Source organism: Monodelphis domestica, chromosome 1 (assembly GCF_027887165.1).
Source record: "Monodelphis domestica isolate mMonDom1 chromosome 1, mMonDom1.pri, whole genome shotgun sequence".
Classification (NCBI taxonomy): domain Eukaryota; kingdom Metazoa; phylum Chordata; class Mammalia; order Didelphimorphia; family Didelphidae; genus Monodelphis; species Monodelphis domestica.
The window spans coordinates 122848765-122868036 of record NC_077227.1 but is presented as its reverse complement, the minus strand read 5'-3'; the positions used below and the strand labels follow the sequence as shown (position 1 = coordinate 122868036).

Sequence of the window (19272 nt, the reverse complement as noted above, 5' to 3'; positions counted from 1 at the left end):
ATGACTTTGATGACATTTCCCCTCTACATCCCCCTTTTTTGCTTTCCTGTTTATCCTTTGAGTTTTTCTCCATTACCCCTCTTTGTATCTAGTCTTCCTTCCCTCTCCCTGCCCAGCCCCCAACTATTTTGCCTCCAGACTTTCTAAGATTTCCTTTCTGCAGTGTCTTAGCCTTTTACCTACCCTGAGATGGTCGCTACCACTTATCCCTTGTTATCCATTCCTATCATCTCCTGGACCCTTAGAAATTAGGTCATAAATAAGGTTTGGTTTGGGTCTTTTTTGTTTGTTGTTTGTTTGTTTTGGTTTTGGTCCAGACTACCTAGGAACTCCAGATCTAGAAATCCTCTTTACTAATGCAGATAAGCACCTCTTCTGCACCTGAAAATGTTTGTTGAGGCACTAATAAGTTGAGTAATTTGCTCCGAGTCACAACCAGTGTGTGTCAGAGATGGTCCTTGAACCCTTAACTTCCTAACTTCACAAATGCATATCCCCTATGCTGCTATATTAAAATGAGAGGATTTTAGTTGGAGAGTTGAGAAGAAATTTTTATAAGCTATCCAGGTTAGGGGGCAGTTAGGTGGCTCAGTGTATTGAGAGCCAGGCAAAGACAGAAGGCCCTGGGTTCAAATTTGACTTTAGATGCTTCCTAGTTATTTGATCCTAGGTAAGTCACTTGCGCTCCATTGCCTAACTATTTTTGCTCTTCTGCCTTGGATCCAATACATGGTATTGATTCCAAGATGGAAGATAAAGGTTTAAAAAAAACTTTCCAATTTAGCCCCTTTCTTCATTTTTTAGTCAAGGAAACTGAAGAAGTCCCAAGAAGTTAGGTGACTTGACCCAAGGACACAGATAGCACATAGTAAAGGCAAAATTTGAACATAAGTCCTTTAACTGCAAAAATCTGCATCCTTTCAACTGTACCACTCTTAGTACCAAAAAATTCTGTTGAAATAATCTCTTTTAACAATGTTAATTAGATGTCAGTGGGTTGTATTAGCCATAACTTATGCCATATTTCCAAGGGCCTTTTTTGGACATTTACATAACTCAAAAGGATGAATGATTTTGCTTTTGGAAATTTTTTTCCGAGATCTCCAGGCAAGATATCTTAGGGCATGTGTTTCTTTGAATACCCATTAAATTATATTCCCTAGGTAGACACTCCTCAGTCTTCTCAGAAAATTGGCCTTTCTGACATCTCTCTTCCTTTGTTGTGGTGGAAGGATAACTCAATTGTAAGGCAGAAGATATGGGTTCTTGTCCTGCCTCTGCTACATAATTGTAATGCCAGCAAGCATTTATTAATTGCTTACTATGTGCTAGGCACTGGGCTAAGCTCTAGACCAGCTATCTCACCCTGAATAAGCCATTTGCTTGACCTTTTAAGGTAGATCTTCTTATCTTCAAAATGAGAGGGTACCAGAGAAAGATTATGACTTTGGAATTAGACTTGTATTCACATTTTGCCTCTTTATACTGGGCAAATCATTCAACTTTCCTGATTCTCATTTTCCTTTTTCATAAAATAAAGAGCCTAAACCTGATGGCTTCTGAATTTCCTACCAACTGTAGAGCTATCATGCTCTGATTTCTTTCACCATTAAGGTCTTTTTAATAAATTTTTCTTTTAAAATGTAATTTTTTTGCGTGTCAGTATACTTTTTAATAATCATTTTTCTGACATTTTGCAATCCACGTTCTCTCCCTCCCACCCTTTCCACCTCCAGAAGACAGCAGGTAATATGAAATAGGTTATACATGTGTTTTCATATAATCCATATTTTCATGCTCATCAAGCTACAAAAGAAGACAAGTTTACCCTGGAGAAAAATTCATGAAGGAAATAAAGTGAAAAATGGTATGCTTCAATTGGCATTCAGACTGTCAATTCCTTCTATGGTGGTGGAAATCCTTTTTTTTTTCTACCCTTAAGGTCATAACAGTTCCCCAACTCTGTGACTGCTTTAATGAGGTCAGAATTAAACTATAAAGAAATTCATTCCTCTTTATTCAAGATTCATGAGAACTGCCAGTTATGTAAAATGTAAGCTCCATGTACTTTTGTCAGCAAGGTGCTACTGTTCTAGGTAGTGTGTGCTTATGTTTGTGGTAGGTGTTGGATTCTGAAAGCATGTCATTCAAAAGGGTTTCTGGACCTGCTACCTTGGCATTAATGTTAGGTGGTAATTGGCATTCTACTCAAACTATTGTATAGCTGGTGGCTGAATCATCTGTAGAAGGAGAAGGGGGTGGGATGGGCAAGAGACCAAGCAAATGTAATGACTGCAGTATTTGGACTGCATTGCCAGTTGCTGTAATGATTTAATAAGGCACCCACGCAGTGTGATTTATTCCCCTGCCTGAAGTTAGGGTTTTAATATACAAAGGAAAGAGAACATTGTACTTTTTGAGACTGAACTAACTTGTAGTGCATTTTTATTTTCTTTTTTGGTGGAGGCTTTTATTTAAGCACTAGAGTTTTATAGCTTTTTTTTTTGTTTTCCTATTACCTAGGTTTCTCCTTAAATCCCCTAGTTCCTCCCTTCAGAGGACTATACCATATAATAAAGAATTTTTAAGAAGAGAGAGTAAAGGAGAAAAGTCAGCAAAACTGATCAATACATTAAAAAAATGTGATATTCTGTGCAATGTTCCACACCTGTGGAACCCCCATCCCTACAAAGTAGAATCTGTCTTCTGATAGCTCTTTTTTGGGCACCAAAGTGGCTCATACTTATTTTTTTATCCTTCACTACAATCGTTGTAAATACAAGCCAGTCTTCTGTTCCGAATGATGCAAAGAAATATCATGAATTAAGGAAAGACAAGACAAAAATTTTTTTTAAAAAGGTTATTTTATTCCTTCCCACAAAATCTCACTTCTTATAATCTAAACTTTAAAAACATTCATTAAGATTGCCTGACTGGGGACTGATTTGTATTAGTGTATCCCCATTAGACTTGGCCTTTGTAGCCATCAACACAGGTATTCTTTTTTTTATTTTTAAAGTTACATAGCCACTGTATACCTTTGTGAATGCGCTATGCCACCTTCGTGAATAAGGACCTGTAGCAAGAAGAATTTATAAGTAAGATATGGTTTGTGGTAATAGATAGGTGACTCAGTGGATAGAGAGCCAGGTCTAGAGACAGGAGGTCCTGGGCTCAAATTTGGCCTCTCATACTTCCTAGCTGTGTGACCTCAGGCAAGTCACATAACTCCCATTGTCTACCCCTTACTACTCTTCTGCCTTGGCACCAATATACAATATTGATTCTAAAGTGGCAAGGAAGGGTTTGTTTTTAAAAAGAGAGTTTAACAAAATAGGAGTTGAATAAGACTTTCTCTAGGCTTTGAATTGGGGGGGGGGTTACTATTCAGGTATAGTAAATGGGTAGGGATACGGTGAAGACACTTATTCCTCTTTATATCCACCTTTCAGAATTCTTAGCTCCAGTACCAGTTTCTCTTTGAAGACTTTCTTGTTTCACATAGCTGTTGAATAGACTTTAGTTTCTTTATCCTTGCCTAATGTTCTACCCTTTAAATATAGGACTTTGGGCTATATTCATGTTTTTTTATTGGTATCTTTTATTATTTTCTTAATTCTGTAGTTTTGTGCTATTATGCTAATGGAACTGTTCAAAATTATAGTTTTAAAAAAGTAAAATTCAGTGACTATTAGAAATATGGCAGGAGCTTTTGGTGTGGAGGTATCAAACATTTTAAGGATCATTCAAGACCACAGTAAAACAGGAAATGGGAAAACTGAAGCAAACAATTGAAAATAGAAAACAAAGCCAAGATCTTATAATTTTGCTATGAAATAGCCTAATTAATCCTGAGAAAATAGGCAAAGACTGTCAGTCAGACTCAGTAACTAAAACAGATATAGGATTCTTGAAATCAGCAGAACAGTGAGAAGAGTTAAAAAAACAAACAAATATGTTGCTAACCATCATTAAAAAGAAAACTACTTCTGATGGGCAAGATGGAGTACTATAAACTGGGGAAAGGTTTTTTTACTTATAACACTTTCTTTTTTATTCAAGGCTAAATGTAGGAATCATTATCAAACTATAAAACATCTACCCCAAAAAATGTTTTGGAAATTTTTTTACTTCCATTTGGATCTGGATTTTTTCCCATCTAGAGAATGATGAACTTTGATAAACCTGACATATAGTTAAACAGAATTCTTCCAGATTTGCAGAAACTTGCAAATTGACATGTAATAGGGGCAGCTAGGTGGCCAGACCTGGAAAGGATCCAGAGTTCAAATATGACCTCAAACACTTTCTAGCTGTGTGATGCCAGGCAAGTCTCTTAATCCCAACCGCCAAGCCCTTGCTGCTTTTCTGCCTTGGAACTAATACATAGTATTGCGTCCAAGACAGAAGATAAAGGTTTAAAAAATTTGACATACAGTACCATCACACAGTTTAAGAAAATTATCTAAGAAATGCTACTTAATATGCTTCAGTGGCCTGAAAACTTTCCTCATCTAAATTCCATTGAAAACCTATGGGTTATCATTAAAGTTAGACTTAGAAAAATGGATTATTCATCAAAGGTATGCTTATATTCAATCAACCAGTGGGATAAAAGTGTAGCTTCATGTTGAAGATTTGAAGACTATATATTAAAATATTCCCAACTCAATGCCAAAAATATGTAAAGTAAGTGATTATACAATGAATACATTCAATTATTTTATTCCAGTTAATTCATACACCCCTGTAAATGCCTTGAGAGTAGGGACTATTTTTCTTCATTTGTTCTTGTATCCAAATGGTCTAACAAATATAGAAGACACTTGATATATATACTTGTAGAATTTATCTTTTTTTTTAAGAAGGAACTTGTTTATTTTTTAAATTGCTATTTCTCTATGGGTTGATTCTTTCACCCAAGATATTTCAAAGCTGCCTTCAAAGGTAATTAATCAGCAAGCATTTAGTAAACACTAGACAGGAGATCAGTAAGACCTGAGTTCAAATTTGACTTCAAACATATTAGCTGTGTGCCTTAGACAAGCCACTTAACCTCTGTCTACCTTAATTTCCCCAACTGCAAAATGAGCTGGAAAAGGAAATGGTAAACTACTCTAGGATCTTTGCCTAGAAAACCCCATGTGGGGCCATCAAGAGTGAACACCTCTCCCTTCAAGGGGATTCTAGGTAGTACCACAGTGCATGGAATGCTGGTCCTGGAATCAAGAAGATGTTAGCTTAAATCCAGTATCAGGTCCTTACTGTGTGGCCCCTGCAAGTCATTTAACCTTTACTTACCTCAATTTCCTCAACTGTAAAATGGAGATAATAGCTTCCTACTTCCCAAAGTTGTGAGGATCAAATGAGATATTTGGAAAGTGCTTAGAACAGTGCATGACACATAGTAGGATGCTGTACAAATGCTAGCTGTCATCATAATCATCATTATTAAAAGATCTTATAATTATTTCACTGTGCATGGCATTTACCTGTAGGTTGAAGAAATTATTTCTTTTCTGTTCATGAGTGAACAAAAGAGGAAATGTCACAAGCTAATAAATACAGCCATCAAAAACTTTTGAAACAAGATTTCTCTTTGCTGACTTTAAGGAAAGGGAAGTCCAGGAAGACCAAGGACCAGTTGACTTAGGATACTTTATTTGTATATGTTCTTATCTGGTGTTTATTGATCTAAACAACCTTCCTGTGGTTTCCAGTTGGATGTTGAGCTTCTTCTTTGCTTGATCTTCATTAAAGTCAGAGTGGGTATCCCTCAAAACTATCCTGGCCACATTTCTCTTTTCCCTCTATACTAGCTTGCTTGATGATCTCATATTATCATTTAAAAATTCACAACTTCTCTCGTATGTCCCTTTCTCTCTACTTACACAGTCACTCTTGTATAGACCATCATTGTTTTTTTTCTGGACTATTGCAAAATATATTGAGGCAGATAGTTGGCACAATGAATAAACCACTGAACATAGAGTCAAGAAGATCCAAATTCAAATCCAGTCTCTGATAGTAGCTATGTGACTTTAGACAAGTCATTAACCGCTATCTGCTTCAATTTCCTTACTTGTAAAATTAGAATAATAATAGCATCTTTCTCCAAGAGATGTGAGGATAAAGTGAGATAATATTTGTAGAGTACTTGCAAAACTTAAAGCACTACATAAATGCTATTATTGTTGCTATTTTGTTGTTGCAATTAATTTTATAATAATAAATGTTTTATGACTAGTTTCACTAAATCAAGGCTCTTTTCACTATAATCCATCCTAAGGTCATCTGTCAATGCGATCTTCCCAATGTGTAGAAGTGACCATGTCCTCCTCCCCAATAATTCAAGTGATTCCCTATTAGCTTGAGAACCAAATATAAAATCTTCTTTTGGGTATTTAAAGCCCTTTAGAGCATGCCTCTTCCTACTTTTCCATTCTCTTTATACTTACTTTCTGAGAAATTACATTTAAAATCACTCTAAATATAAAATACCTAGGAATCTACTTGCCAAGGCAAACACAGGAACTATATGAACACAATTATATTTACTTTCTTCTATGCACTCTATAATCTAGATACATTGGAAGTGTTGCTGTTTCTCATAGAGGATATTCCATCTCCATACTCTCTGAGTTTGCACTGCCCTTCTCCTTTCATGGAATGCTTCTTTCCCTTACTTCAGACTTCTACTTCTGACTTAGTACCAATGCCACCTGCTGTAAAAAGCTCTTCCTACTTCCTCTGCTGCTAGTCCCTTTCCCTATTGTGTCTTTTGTTAGAATTTGAACACCTAACTTTAGAAAGAGAAGGATGGGTAATGATCTAGGAAAAGAGGCGGTCAGACACATAGTAGGGAGAGAGAGAGAGAGAGAGAGAGAGAGAGAGAGAGAGAGAGAGAGAGAGAGAGAGAGAGAGAGAGAGAGAGAAAGAGAGAGAGAGAGAGAGAGAGAGAGAGAGAGAGAGAGAGAGAGAGAGAGAGAGAGAGAGAGAGAGAGAGAGAGAAATAGGAAGGAAAGAGAATCCAGAAGGGAATGGAAATTATGTTGAAAGATGAAGACTGAAGAAGTATAGAAGAAAAGAAGCATTTATTAAGCATTAAAGCATTGAAAGCTGATTCTGTATTTTTTATTGATCCTTTTTACATTAATTGATCTTGTCTACAATTGCCTAAGTCATGATTCTTTTGGATCTGAACTTAATTCAGAAATTCAGCTGGTTTGTAATGAGTTAAGTTTAGAAATACAGTTCTCCTGTTAATCACTATTCTATTCTTGTGTCAAGGAAATCTGTTACCCTTAAAGGATGCAGGTGGACACCAGGGAGTATAGTCTAGTATCCTTTATCACAGAGCCATCCTTCAAGGATGTCTAGTTTGTTATGCAAAGAAATCTGGTTTGCTATCACTGTTCTTGCAGATGCAGCTAAATGCAAACAATGAATACTGACTCTGGAAGCAGCACCACATCTAGAAACAGATCCTTAGAACTGCTATAATAATAATAACTAATAATTACATAGTACTTTAAGGTTCACAAAGAGCTTTTCACAGATTATCTTATTTGACCCTAAGAAGGGCCCTTAAAAGCCGTTGCTGTATCTTCCCAAAGGAATGGAAGAATGGTGGTTCTCCCTAGAGGATTCTTATGAAAACATATATGAATAGTATCCAGAGAAGGGGACCTCAGATGTAATCTCAACCTCACTCATTTTTTGGGTGAGGAAACAGAATCCTGATAACATTGTCATGTTTTAAAGTGGAGCCGGACATAGTAGAGGCATTAGTTGATTTCCTGAGGGCAGAGACAATAGCTATGACTCAAAAACTGTGTATAGAGTGAAGCCCAGAACTTCATTTTGGGGAGAGGGGAGAATCACACTATTTCATATTTTAAAGTCCTATTGGATTACTTAAAGTGTATTTAGCATACAGTTCTCTTGATTTCTTTTTATGTCACACCTTTACAATCATATATAATGATACTTTGAGTTAAGCTTTATATGTATTCTTAGACTACATTATAAATTAACTCTATAAATGTGTATTTTATAGGCAAATATAAAATTGTTCAAGGAAATTGATGTCAGTAGTATTGGAATGATGAGAGACAGGGAGAAAAAGAAGGAAAAAAGGAGAAAAGACTATTATATTTTATAAATTAGGATTTTTTTGTCCAGACCAATAGTTTTTTTAATCAAAAGTATTTATACTTAAATCTGATAAAAAAAGAAGTATATCAATTCCTGTCATAGCAGGGCGTATATGCTTTCAATTGTTCCATCTACCTCAACTTCCTCCTTTCATAAATGAGGATACTGAGGCTCTAACAAGTTAAATGACATATTTGCAGTTAATAAGTAAGTGAGGAAGTCAGAACTTGAACCTAAGACTTCTGATGACAAATCTGGTTTCTTTTTATTATGCCACTACTCTGATGGTCAACCTGTTTGGTAATCTGTCGATTGTGATTAATTTGTCAGAAAACCAGATTTGCCTTTCTCTGAAATTGTCATGAAGTTCAAAAGAGATTATGGATATTAGAGTGTTTTATAATTTAAATGGCATTGTATAAATATTTTAATATTTTAATAATTTTATAATTTAAAAAGTACTATATAAATAAGCATGAATATTGTTTCTTTCTGTTATTAAAATATTTAAATAAATTTATCTTGTAGTGTCAGAATAGAATCATCAAGGTATGCCAATAGTTGTTCCTGACTCTGTTTTGGAGAAGGGAGAATGATGTGGTTTTCTTAGAGGCATATATAAAGGAAAAAAGTTATATTCATCCAAATCTTAGGAATATAGTGTATGTTGGTACCTGCTTCACAGAGTCATAGAATCTTTAAGTTGGAAGGGACCCAGAAGATCATCTTCTTCAACCTGTGACTGACTAGGAATCCTGTCTACCATCTTCTTTCTTTCTTTTTTTTTTTTAATCCCATAACTTCCATCTTGGAACCAATACTGTATATTGATCCCAAGGCAAAAGAGTGGTAAGGGCTAAAAATTGGTGATTAAGTAACTTTGGATGTGTAACATCTGGGATGTGTCTGAGGCCAGATTTGAACCCAGGACCTCAAGTTTCTAGACCTGGTTCTCAATCCACTGAGCCAGCTAGCTGCCCCCATCACCTTCTTAAGAAGAAAAATCAGGAGATTCAACCAGAGGCCTCTCTGACATTAAAATCTAGAGACCTATAGGTAGCCTCTATTTGAAGACTTTCAGTGATGAGGAATCCATTTGGAGAAAGGATGGGGCTGGTGCATTAGTAAGTAGTGATAAATATGTCCTTTGCCCACAAAGATAATCAATAAAACATTTTTAAATGCTTGAAAGAAAACAAAAAACATAGTAAGGGTCACAACCAAATACAGAAGTTTTGTTACTACTTTAAAATTTTTCATATATATATGTGTGAGTATATATACATATATATTCATATACAATATATAATTCTTTTACATATGTATAAAATACATAATTTAAAAAATATAGTATATAACAGAAATTCCATTTTATAGAAGTTTCTTATTCATTGTGTTTTAAAACATGTGTTGATTATTTTTATGCTCACATTAAAAAGAAAATTAAAAATAAAAGATGATTTCTAGGAAATATCTTTATCTGCTTTCTTTCCTATGGCAAAAGGCAGCTATGTGGAACAGTGAATAGAGCACTGGACCAGGAGTTAGGAAGATTTGACTTCAGATAGATCCTCAGACACCTGTGTGACCCTGGGCAAGTCACTTAACTTCTATTTGCCTCAGTTTCCCCATCTGTTAAATGGAAACAATAATAGTACCTACTTCCCAGGGTTGTTACAAGGATTGAATGAGATAATATTTGTAAAGAGTTTTGCAAAACTTAAAGTGCTGTATAAATGCTATTATTATTATTATTTTGGTGGTAGTTGCTATTTTTATTGTTATTGCCCAATCTTTTTAGCATCTCCATTTCTTAACTAGTACCAAATCATTTTGATGCATAATATAATATAATCTAATATATGTAATATAATCTCATATTGCTAATCTTCCTACCCATTTAAAAAATTATTTCTCTTGACATTTCTTTTTCTTCCTCTAGATGAATTTCATTATTTTTTCCCCTAGTTTTGTAAAGAAATCCTTTGGTGGTTTGATATGACACTGAATAAGTAAATTAACTTAGAGGCCTGGTCTTTTAAAAAAATACTGGCTTGTCCTATGACTGGATAATTAATATTTCTCCATTTATTTATATCTATTTTTGCTTATGTAAAGAATGGTTTGTAGTTACATTTATATGGTTTGTATTTGTATTTTAAAAAGTAAACTCAAGTATTTTACACATTCTGTAGTTTTTTTTAAGTGAATTTCTATTTTTCTCTTCCTATTAAGTTTTGTTAGTATACACAAATAGTAGTGATTTATGTAGATTTATTTTATATTCTGTTACTTTGCTGGTTATTTCATTTCCTTTCTAAGTTGACTCCCTAGAGGTCTCTAAGTGAATCTTCATAACGTCTGCAAAAAGTTACATTTTTCTCTTTTTGCTTATATTTATTCCCTTAATTTATTTTTCTTGTCATAGTGCTATGACTAGCATTTTGAGCATTATATCAAATAATAGTGATGATTTTTGGAGGAGTTGAGGTAGAGACTAGGTCTCTGTACCTTGCCCAGGTTAGGAGTGAAGCAACCACTCCCAGATCTATCCACACAGCTGATTAGAAATGGAAGCTTTGACCTACTCTCTTTCTAACTTGGACTGCTTTGCTCTGCCTGAGGGAGCCTGATATCCTTGCTCCCCCTTCTTGTGGCTTACCATATTGGTGTCAATTTTAGTTAGTGTGGCCACCCAATTAGCTCTAACTTACTTCAGTTTAGAATTCAAACAATCCACCAACTTCAGCTTCTTCTAATTTCAACAGGGATTAGCGACATGCAAAACCATACCTAAAAATAGCTGTGATAATAGACACCCCTGCTTCACCCCTGAGCTTATTGGAAATTTTTTCTTGCCTCAACTCTGTCCATGCCTTTCCTATATCATGAATGTTCTTTATGCGTTCTCATCCTGCAAGGCTAGACTCAGCCCAAGTCTCATTTCCTCCTTGAAACATTTCCTGATAATACCCAGTTAGAAGTGATCAGACCCTCCTCTGAACTGAAGTCAATTCAATAAACATTTATTAATTGCTATCAAAGCTATGTGTTAAATATTCTGCTAGGAGCTGGCAAGGAAAATGTTGGAAATGTCAATCCTTTCCCTCTAGAAAATTTGTGGGGTGCAATAACACTATGCTAACAACTACAATATGTTTTTAAAAAGCATAATTATTTGCATTCATGAATTCAAAATATATGGCCTGCGAGATTCAAGAAAGTAAGGGATAATTTCTAGTTGGAGGCTATCTCGGGAAAGTCAACAACATCCTCCTTGAAGAATGTTCAGAGACAGTGATTGTTCCAGCTATCATGGATGACTTGCTCAAAGACATGAAGGCTCTTAGAGAAGGTAGGATTAAATTGGCAAAAAAAAAAAAGTAAATAGTCCAGTTTGTCTTGGAGTATTTATTGTCTATACCAATGGTTTGACAATCATATACTAAATTGTATTTATAATTTAATTTAATCAAATTAATTTAAATAATTATTATTCAATCAATTTAAATGAATCATTATCAAATTAGTTAAATTTTATCTCCCTGATAAGATTAATTTACAAATACAGGGGCTATGGAGCATTTGTGTCATGCCGCTTTAAAAAATTCAGACTTTTTCAAGGTAGATTGTCATTTCAGTAGGCAGTCTAAGGTATTGGTGCCAATGAATGGTGCTTTACTTTTTTCCCTTTGCTGTCCTTTCCTTCTCTACTTTTCCACTTTCTTTCCTCTCACTCTTTTTTCCTTGTTAATGTAATAGATTTCATGATGGCAACATTGGGCACTTTTTAGATATCTGTAGCAGTTAAAGTTTAAGAATTATACACTGTCAATTGGAAAAGAGTAAGGAATATAACCACTGGCTTAAGAGCGTTTCAAATATTTCACTCATTGGAATGTTCAGTAGTTCTTATATTCCATTAGCACCTGAGCAGGTATTTGCATGATGGATACTCCCCTCTTAAAAGACAACTGGTCCTCATCCCAAGTGTCATAATTTTGCCCAAATGTCTTTAACTGCCTTAAATGCATTGCCCAAAGATACAGAGTTGGCAGTTTGGCCCTGGGCATTTGACAAGTTGGCCCCTATGGCCTGATGGGAAAAAAAGACAGCAAAACAAACAAACAAAAAAAACCAAAAACCATGCCATGTTTCCCATCCATATTCTGAAGGAAAATCTATACATGGAGTTGGGGTGAGTGGGAGGGAGAGAATTGTTTATATGCTCTGTTGAAATATTCTCTTGAGAAGACTATTCTTTAATAATTTTGATTTTCTGAAATGAATTCATGTTGCCAAAAAAAAAATTCCAAGCAGCTACTTTTCAGAACCTAAACGGTTAATGTTAGAAAAATTTGCTGCAAATAAATTGATCAGTATGCAAGACGGTTGTCACTGGCTGAATCATGGTCCACAGTTAAGGTAAACAGATCTGTGATGACATTTTCTGAGCAGAATACAAATGGGGCTACGTTTCCTCCCAGAGGTTTCTGACATTTCCACTACACGGATAACATAGTCTCACAAGAAGGTATTGGTCAGAAGGAAGAATTATTACCTTGGTTTAATTCCTCTGAAAAAGGTAGGGCTATAATATTTGATTATCTTTCTGTGAGAATAATTGTCCTAAGACTTAGAGAGAGACAGGAAAATGATGTGCTTTGGTAAAAAGCACTATTTCCTGGGGAGCTTTTGGGTTGTAGCTGGCTTTTGCTGTTGTCAAAATAACCTGTCTAGTTCTGCTGTTCAAGTTGTCATATAATTTAAAAATAATTTGAACTGCTAATATAGGGAGTTAGCATTTTTCTTCTTATTAACACAAAGGAGTAATTGAATAGACATCTTATTCCAATTTTCACATTTGTTTCATCTGCAAAGCATTCAACTTTCATTTTTTTCCCAAGTGGACTATCTCAGTATGTCAGTGTTTAGAATAGGAATGGATCTGTTGCTAAATGTGGCACTTTTGACAAAGATTTTTTCATGAAATAAAGAAGCTTTCAAAGTCCTTGGCTTATTCTGTTTAAAAAATATGAGCACAAAATCCAACTTTCTGTTCAAGAACAAAGGAGTCTTTAAGATGTTGGTTTTGTTTTTGTTAGTTCTAAAATAAAACATGAAATCTCTCATAGGGATCATAGGCATCTCAGCCATTCTGCTGTTGATGGTCAGATAGATCTTTTCTGCCTTGGTTTGTACACTTGGCATATGATAAAAGACATATAGTAACCAGGTAGCTTATGTTAGAACAGAGAGCAAATCCAAAAAGAAGTAATAGATGCAGTGTGAAGGGAAGCTGTGACCTTGACACTTCCTTAAGGCTTGTGCAAATGGAACCATATTTAAGTCACTCTGGTGACTTAAATCTCTCTGAAAATAGGGAGAATGAACTTTCTTGTGACCAGTTACTCCCAGAAGCTCCTTAGCCCCTTCAAAAGCAATTTAGGAAAGATCGCTTTACCTTAACATTGTCAGGTGTGTTATGTTTTTCAAATCATTTTCATAATATGTGATCTCATTCATCCTCATGGCAGTTCTGTGAAGTTGTTAGGTATTATTCCCATTTTCCAGAGGAAGATAAGTGACTTCACCAAGATGATTAAGTAATTTTGTTGTTATTCAATCATTTCTGTTGTATGTCTTTTTGTGTCACAATTTGGGGTTTTCTTGGCAAAGATATTGTTTGCTACTTTCTTCCCCAGCTCATTTTACAAATGAGGAAACTAAGGCAGACATGGTTAAGTAACTTGCTCAGGATCACATAGATAAGAAATGTCTGAGGCTGGTTTTGAACTGAGTTCTTTCCAACTAATCCTGGTGCTTTATCCACTGCATTATCTAGCTATATGACATGACAAAACCACTACTAGAGTCCAAGTCTTTTTTATTAATAATTGTGTGTTCTTGTTGAATACCTTCACTCTATAGAGTTTATGCAATATAGAAAAATTAAAGTTCTAATATGTTAGGAAATAGCTAATGCTTATAGTTTCCTATTTCACATTTTTTTGTTAATAGAAATGTTAGGATTCTGACTCTCCTCATTAAGAGATTTAGATTCCCTTTCTGTCTTTTGTTACTAGTAGACTGTGAGACCTGGGTAAATTGTTTATCATCTCACCATCCCAGCTCTGTCCTTTCGAGATTTTCTAAGTTTAATATTTGTCTTTCTATCCCTAGCTTCTAGAACAGTCTGTGCACATGGTGGATGCTGTTTGAATTTAATTAGGTTGAATTCTGAGTATTTCTGAAACATGTCTTTAAAGAACAGTATTTTTTCAAGTCTAGCAGAATGATCTAACAGTCTTTTTATTAGGAGAAGGCAATTTTCACTTCACTAGTGTTATCATGTTCACTGCCATCCCTTTGACCAACCCCATCCCACCTGCCATTCTTAGCTCCTTCCTCCTACTTCAAGATCACTGAAGTGGGATGAAGGAACTGAGAATGGTGAGTAGGTTGGAGATAGGCTTGGAGATAGAATGCTAACTGTGTTGTTTCTGACCTGAACGTACCATTATCAATTACATTCCTCTCCTTCCTGAGAATCACAGCAAACCTTGGAGAGGATGCCGTGGCAACAGCAGCTGACTTGGAGATCTGCCATGTAAAGCATAACTATCTACTAGTAAAATCTAATCTTTAGATTTTGGAGGTCTTGGTTTTTAGCAAGTGAATAGATCCTTAAATAAAAAGCTAGGAAATCCAATTTGCGTTTCTGATTGTGTTACCTACTTGTAAAATGGAATTTAAGACTCGATTTTTTCAGGATGTAAGCTACATATTGGAAGTATGCTGAGCCCCTTTCAGACAATAAAAATAATAACTTCTCACATATATTTTATAAATAATTAATTTTTCTTAATTAAATAAGCATATCCTCAGATAATTAGCTTGAGCTAATTTGGAGTTGGCTATTGAGATAATTTAAAAATTCTTTCTCTATAAAGGTAAATAACACTACCTCACTTTACATTATAGGTAAATATAGAGAATGACTAGAAAATGGGACAATATGATTTGATAGTGAATCAGGGGTCCGTATAGATGCAGAACCCAGATTTGCTTGTTCTTACTGTTGAGTGGCAGTGACTGGGTATTTTTTTTTTCATATTAGGCCATTTCAGCACTATATATTAAGTCCTGGAGAATGCTTATGACCAAGATATATATCTGCATATAGCTACTTTTATTATTTTTTTACCAGCTTCTATCAGATTCCACTCTCTCCTCCACTGAATGAGTAATAGAATTATAAAAGTTATTTTATTACTCACATTAGGTAAATGACTAGTGATAGGGGGAGTGAAGTAGGCAGGAATCGTGATAGGAATGTTTCTGTAATGGCAGTTCTGCCAAAAAAAATGACTATTTTGAATGATTTTCATTTTTTTTACAGAGACTATCTTTGTAAGTAATTTCACTTACATAATGAAACAGACCTTAATCCAACCTTTTAAGCAATGTGCAAGAATCCTTTCTATAGTTTAGAATATGAGGGCTTTTGTATCATTCACTTGCCCTTCCAGTGATGGGGAGATCAGGGTTCCATGTTGAAATTCATTCTATTGTTGGATAGCTTTGGTTGCTAGCATGTTCTTTGCTATGTTGAAATGAGATCTACCTCTCTGGGATTGTTACTTCTTTGTCTAAGTTTTCATCTCTATAGCTGGTTTTAGGGTATGTAGACCTAATGTATCTTCCACAAGATAACCTTTCAAATGTTTGAAGAATGCTTCTTCTTTGTGAAATGTTGCTTGATCTTCTCTTCCTTTGTTTCATTGGGAAACACTTGAACTCTGGAATAGATCCATGAAGGTTGTCATGGCCTGGGGCTATGCTAGTTCCAAAAGAAATCACTGAACTATGGTTTTAAGAGTGACATTTGGTGCTCTGGCTTATCCTTTTATCTGTCCATCTGTATTTTATTTTCTGTGCAGGTATAGGCAACTCAAAATAAAGTTCTTTGGGAGGCCATTTTACTTTTACTTTTATTTCACTTTATCTCTGATACAAAGGCTCAATAACTTTATCTGCCTAGAATTAGCTTGCCTAACAAGCCCCGAACTGGCTGTTTTATGGAGAAGAATCATAGAAACACAGATGTAGAGTTGGAAGAGACCTTAAATTTTATTTCATTTACAACTCATTTTTTCAAATGAGGAAACTCAGGTCTAGAGAATTATCCAAAGTCATATAGCTTGTAAATGAATTTCAATTGCTCTTGTTGGTTGTGTTAGGAGTTATTAAAGAGAAAAAAAATTGTTTTGAGTTTGATTTTGTTTCAGTTTTTTGTGGGTTCACCCTTAAAGGGTATTAAAGAGAAAATATATAGAAAAGTGTTTACTTCTGCCCATGATACTTAATACCTGTATGACTTTAAATGGGCAAGTAATTGGGTAAAATGAGATATTTGGATTAGAAGATCTCTAACATCCCTTTCAGCTTTGCTCCAGAACTATAATCTTTCCCTTTTAAGTGAATTAACTTTTCACCAGTGGAGTGGTCTTTTTTTTATTTGAGGGGATTTAAAAATATATAATTTTAGTCATTTTTGAGATCTGTCTTTGTTCCTGAGCTCCAAGACATGGAAGTGTCTTAGAGCTTGTAAACTCACAAAGGACAGAATCTTTGATTCTGTATATTTAAATTTTAAAATCCTGCACTGGTAAAACTAAAGAATTTCAGAGTTGAAATAAATTTTGGAAGCATCATATTCATCTCAAACTTGAGCATCCATGTCCTCTATAGCATCCCTCACAAGAATTCATCTGGCCTTCATTGATGAGGAACTCTATACCTGTTAAGAGAAGCCATTCCACTTTTGGACAGCTTTAATTGCTCAGGTATCATTTCTTGTCTAGCCTAAACCTGCATCTGGGCAATTTTCACTCATATTCCCTCAGGAGCCAAGAAAAGCAAACCTAATTTCTCTACCACATGAAAGCCCTTTGAATACTCACAGACATGACAGCTAAATTTAGAGAAATTTGTCACAAAAGGTTTAGCCACCAGGTAGATTTTTTTAAGCTCTAGAAATGCATGAATAATATCTAACGCATGGCCTAATGGAAAGAGGGCCAGATGTAAAGTAAAGAATGACTATATATGAAGCCTGTCTTTGTTACTAATATCTTTAAACTTTGGGAAGTAATTTAAATTTTCCAAGCCTCAATTTTCTCATCTATAAAATAAAAACACTGGACCAGATGACCTCTGAGAGCTCTTTGAATTCTAAATCATTAAATAATTTGGTCTATGGTCCTATGAAAATCTAGGGTGAGTATCATACTATGTCTGCTTGTGTGCCTTTGACTCCCCTTAATCTACCCTCTCTTTTATCACTACTCCCCTTTTTTCTTAATCCCTTCCCCTCCTGTTTCCCTGTTGGGTAAAATGAGTTTTTATACCTAAATGTGTATATGTATATCTTGAACCAGTTCAGATGAAAGTGAGGTTCAAGCACTGCCTACTTCCTTATTTTATACCTTTCCCCTCTCCATTGTTAAAACTCTTCCGTGTGTGTCCCTTTTATATTAATTAATTTCCTCTCCCTTTTCCTTTCTCCCTCTCTTACCTTTTCATTCTTCTTTTGAGATCATCCCAGCATAATAGACTCATACTCCTGTCCTTTGTCTAAGAATACACCTTCTAAATGCCCTAATAATAAAGTCCTTAAAGGTTACATGTATCATTCTCTGAGGGAGTAATGTAAACAGTTTACTTTGATAAATTCCTTGATTTCTCTTGCATAAATTCATTATTTTCTCTTCCATGTTGGTCTTTTTATTTCTTAAGTCTTATGTTTGAATGTCAGGTTTTTTCTATTTAACTCTTAGTCAGGAATTCTTGGAAGTCCTCTATTGATTAAATATCCACTTTTTATTCTTCCTGCAGGATTACATACTCAGCCAGATAGGTTATTTTTTATTGTAGTCCTAACTCCTTTGCCTTGTTGGAAAATCATTTTGCAAGCTTTATGCTCCTTTACAGTGGTAGCTACTAAATCTTGTATGATCCTGACTATAGCCCCATGCATGATATTTGAATTATTTCTTTCCGACTGTTTACAATATTTTCTCTTTGACCTGGTAACTCTGGATTTTGGCTATCATATTCCTGGAATTTTTCCTTTTGGGATTTCTTTCAGGAAGTGACTTTAATTCTTTCCATTTCTATTTCAGCCTCTGGTTCTATGATATCTGGATAATTTTCCTTATTAATTTCTCAAAATTTGACATCTAGGGTATTTTTTAAATTATGGCTTTCAGGTAGTCTGATAGTCTCTAATATTCTCTCACCAATCTATTTTCTAGGCCAATTGTTTAGCCCAATAGATAGTTCATATTTTCTCTTTTTTTCATTCTTTTGACTTTGTTTTATTGATACTTGATGTCTCACAGAGTCATTAGCTTCCATTTGACTGATTCTGATTTTTAAGGAGGTTTTGTACCTCTTTTACCATTTGGTCAATTCTGATTTGTAAGTAGTTATCTTTAATATTTTTTATGACTCATGTCAGATTGTCAAATCTTTTTTCATACTTTTCCTGTGTAACTCACTTATTTTCTCAATTACCCTGCTACTGATTTTACTTGGTTTTCAAATTTTTCCTTCTTTTTAGAAATCTCTTTCTTTATTTCTTCCAAGAATTCTTGCTGGGCTTGTGTCTAATCTACATTTTTTCTTTGAGGCCTTGCTTGTAGATATTTTCAAGTCATTGTCTTCTGAATCTGTGTCTTGAATTGCCCTGTCACCATTGTAGATTTTTATGGTCAGTTTCTTTTTGTTTGTTTGCTGATTTTTTCCCCCCAGCCTATTTCTTGACTTTGAACTTTATGTTGGGTTGGGCTCTGCTCACTTCTGAGGGTGATGAGTGGCATAGCTTAATCTTAGGACCTAGAGGTTTTTGCTATATCCAATGTGGTGTGATCAGCATAAAAGTATAGTCACTGTTCTGATGGTCTTCACTTACAGGTAGACCTCTGTTCCCTATGATTCTGACTGCTCTTTTCTTCCCTGAAATTGCAACCTTGAATGTGATATTTTCTTGGCTTCCCTGCTCAGAATTCTGTCTGATGTTTTCTGTGGTAATTTTGTAGGAGATTTTAG

General features: G+C 34.9%; 1 protein-coding gene across 3 annotated transcripts in view; it reads left to right on the top strand.

Moving 5' to 3' along the window:
- ARNT2 (aryl hydrocarbon receptor nuclear translocator 2) overlaps nucleotides 1-19272 on the top strand; it is a 268147-nt gene that overhangs the window by 37908 nt on the left and 210967 nt on the right. Inside the window, exon 1 of one of the 3 annotated variants that reach the window (XM_056806035.1) lies at nucleotides 12657-12742. The exons of the other annotated variants lie outside the window; for them this stretch is intronic. The gene's annotated coding sequence lies outside the window, so the exon portion shown is untranslated. Of the gene's footprint in view, nucleotides 1-12656; nucleotides 12743-19272 lie in introns of those variants that run through there. 3 annotated transcript variants of the gene reach the window in all.